This window comes from Chrysemys picta, chromosome 17 (assembly GCF_011386835.1).
Source record: "Chrysemys picta bellii isolate R12L10 chromosome 17, ASM1138683v2, whole genome shotgun sequence".
NCBI classification, from domain to species: Eukaryota; Metazoa; Chordata; order Testudines; family Emydidae; genus Chrysemys; species Chrysemys picta.
The window spans coordinates 14,060,317-14,064,118 of NC_088807.1; the positions used below are offsets into that span (position 1 = coordinate 14,060,317).

At 44.5% G+C, this 3,802-nt stretch overlaps 1 pseudogene; it reads right to left on the reverse strand.

Annotated features, from left to right (window-relative positions):
• Nucleotides 1-539: 539 nt before the first annotated feature.
• Nucleotides 540-1,484, reverse strand: LOC103306712 (olfactory receptor 5G9-like; annotated as a pseudogene).
• Nucleotides 1,485-3,802: the final 2,318 nt, after the last annotated feature.

Here is a 3,802-nt window from a genome sequence, read left to right on the forward strand (position 1 = left end):
TCCTGTGTCTGTCTAATGACATGTTTCTATCTATCCCCAGACATAACCATGTCGCTGTCTATCTATCCCAATAGAAAAACATCCATCTGTCTAGTGTCGACCTGTCTGTCCCTGAACACAACCATCAGTCTGACTACCTATAAAAACACTTCTCCATGTACACCTCCCTTTATTTAATTGTACAGTGATTTTAGGTGGGGGCTGTGGGAACTGAGATAATAGCAGTGGCAAATGGAAATAATTACAGTCTGAATATCTCCTCTTTATATCATCTGCTAAGTTAACCAGTTCAAAAGGTAGTGGAACAAGCAGGGGGAGATGCCTATATTGCAGAAATCACATATCAGTGCATAAAGGAGAAGCTGTAACAGTGCTTTTCAAGGGAAATCGTGCCTTCGTTCATTATCTGGCTCAAGTTCCATTTCCATATTGTTTTCTCCTGTAAATCATATGATAGAAATTTCTGCGTATTGACTTAATGAGTGAGAACTAGTACCTATTTGTACTCCAGAACTGATCAGAAAAACCAGTCCCCATATTTACATACAGCAAGGAATAATTTTCTGGTGTATTGTCCTCCTCAGAGCATCCTTCATCTCCTTGTTCCTCAAGCTGTAGATCAGGGGGTTCAGCATGTAGATCACAAGGGTATAAAACACAGCCACCATTTTCTCCCAGTCCACTGAGATGCCAGACAAGGGTTCTAAATATGTAAAGATCAGGGTCCCATATAAGATGGAAATGACAATCCGGTGGGAGGTGCAGGTGGAGAAGGCTTTGTGCCTTCCTGCCGTGGAGCGGATCCTCAGGATGGCAAAGATGATGTAAATGTAGGAGATGAGGATGGTGAAAATGGTGCCTATTGTTTCTATGGCTGCAAAGATGAACTACACTAGCTTACTGATGCGTAAGTAAGAGCAGGAGATTTCTTGGAATGGGCAAATATCGCAGAATAAAAGATCGAGGACATTGGAGTGGCCGAAGGACAGACTGAATACAGTACACGTATGCACAAGGTGCATAGGTAAGAGCCAGCCACCAGCTGGAAGCAGATTATCTTGGACATGATGACATAATACAGCAATGGGTTGCCGATGGCCACTAAGCGATTGTATGCCATCACATCCAGGAGACAAAGCTCATTGTTGGCAAAGAAGGAGATGAGGAAAAACTGAACCACCCACCCAGGGAAAGAAATGTCTTTACTCTTTGCTACGGAACTAACCATCGCCTTGGGGGCAATCACAGAGGAGAAGACAACATCTAAGAGTGACAAGTTGCTGAGGAAAAAGTGCATGGAGCTGTGGAGCTGGGAGTCAACCATAATCAGGTTTCAGTAAAACCATAATCAGCACGATCATCCCGACATTTCCTACCAGGGCGCAGAAATGAATGGCAAAGAAGAACATGTTTTGCAGCTTTCAACTGTCTATTATTCCCCAGAAAATGAAGCCAGTCACTGTGGTGCAGTTCCCCGGAGCCATTTCTCCTGTCACTGCGCTCTGTGCCAAAGAAGAGGCAGAGGAGGGTAGGGGATAGAAGCAATGGGGACCACACAAATAAATCTGATGCCCTGTGCAGACTCGTGTTATCTCTTAAGATATCCCTAAACAGAAACAAAATTTAGTAATGGATTCCAAAGCCTCTGCGGGGCACAGTCCAAAGTGGATGCAGAGCACTGGGGGAAAAGGTTTCTGAAAAGCCAACTTTGCTGTTTATCCAAGAGTTCAGAGTATGGGCTCTTCGGCTTGTGCTGAAGCCCATGGTCTTTAGCAAGTTCACAAATAGAAATCAGTGCCCCTCTGTCCATTTCACCGCAGGCAGGCAGGTGGGGATGGAGGGGTTCAAACACCACTTGGATCAATGCTCTCCATCCTGGCTCAGGCTTTGTTTGGTTTCCTTCTTCCCCCCCGCCCACCAATCCTGGTAGCTTATTCTGGGAAGTTTCTCAGTCAGCATGAATTCTCAACAGCCTTTCAGGAGAACTGGGAGAGCAAACCTGCTAGGGCCTCCATAATAGCCAGGTCCCTACCAAATTCAGGGCTCACTTTGATTAATTTGAAATCCCTCTGGCCTTGAAATTGACCAAAGTCACCATTTCAGATGTTTCCCTCTGACATTTCATGGTAGTGTAACCATTGTTTTATTAGCTGTTTCCTGGTCTCCTCACGTCACAACTGGTTGTCATTCTGGAAGGTGCCTTTCAGTGAATTACAAGCAATTGGGCTTAATATGGTGCTAAGTGTGCGGAATTTCAGGGCCCATGATATAGAGGCCAGATTAGGAGATCGTACTGTTTCACAACCGACGCCTCTTTGAAAAACTCAGTGTGGGGCGAGGAACAGACTCTGCTGTTTTACTGGGTAACCTGCTTACTCCCCAGAATCAATAATGACCAAGTGAAGAGATCTGGGGGTGCAGCTCAAACATCCAACTGGGCTGGCCAGGAGCAGACATCAGGCCTGCAAGGGAAAGGTGAGTGTGGCAGTGACTTCACAAAGGCCTTTGGCAGGAACTCAGCCTATTGTGCAAAGATGATGAGGCGGCTGTGACCTCACAGAGCTCCCTTGACAACAGCCAGGTAGGACAGGGATGCGGGGTAGGGGGAACCTCGGAGACCCCTGTAGCCTTGCTGCAGCAAGCCTCCATCTCGTGGTCTCTCTGTGAGGACCAAGAGAGGATTGGTGGGGAGGAGATTCTTTGTGAGTTTTTTCATTTCTGTGTGGATTTTGTCGAAAGAAGTCATCATCTGTGTAGAAGGTAAGAAAAAATATAGGGTCTATGTACAAGATGGGGGATTCTATCCTGGGAAGCAGCGACCCTGAAAAAGACTTGGGGTCATGGGGGATAATCAGCTGACCATGAGCTCCCAGTGGGATGCTATGGCCAAAGGGGCAAATGTGACCCTTGGAGCCGTACATAGCAGAATCTCAGGTAAAAATAGAGAGGTTCCATATCTCTTTATTGGGCACTGGTGCAACCACTCCTGGAAAATAGTGTCCACTTCTGGTGTTCACAGTTTGAGACAGATGCTAATAAATTGGACAGGGTTCACAGAAGAGCCACATGAATAATGAAAGGATTAGAAAACATCCATCGTGCTGACAGACTACAGGAGCTCAAGCAAAGAGAAGGTTAAGTGGTGAGCCTAAGGTCTGTTCGCTTTAGCAGATAAAGGTTATGAGCCAACAATGGCTGCAGGCTGAAGCCTAGACCAATTCACACTAGAAATAAAGCGAGCATTTTTAACGTCAGGGATTGGAACAATACAATGAGGGTTGTGCTGGATCCTCCACAACTGGCTTTTTTTTTAAATCAAGATTCGGTGGTTTTCTTAAAAATTTGCTTTAATTCCTACGGGAATTATTTTGAGTGAAATTCCATGGCCAATGTTAAACAGAAAGTCAGACCAGAGTGGTTCTTCCTGGGCTTGGAATTTATGAATCTGTGACTTTCTGGGGGCGTTTGAAGTCTGTCCCTTTTTGCTTCCCTCTTCTTCCTTCCCTCTTGTCTCGTATTCTCTTTTCTCTTCTTCCATTTCACTCTGCTGATCTTCTTCCTGGGATCATGTAATTAAAGTCTGCATCATCATGGAAATGAACAGGAGGACTGAGGTGCCATGGCAACACTTATTTGAACATTTGCTAACATGAGAATGCAAAATTTTGTAACCTTTCAATCCTTTTTTAAAAATCTTGACTTTGTATTTCCTATTTATTTTATGGTTTACTTTATTGATGAAAGCAAACTTAAGTAACATTAATTGAAGCGTTTTTTTTGTTCATTAATTTCCTTAGCTATT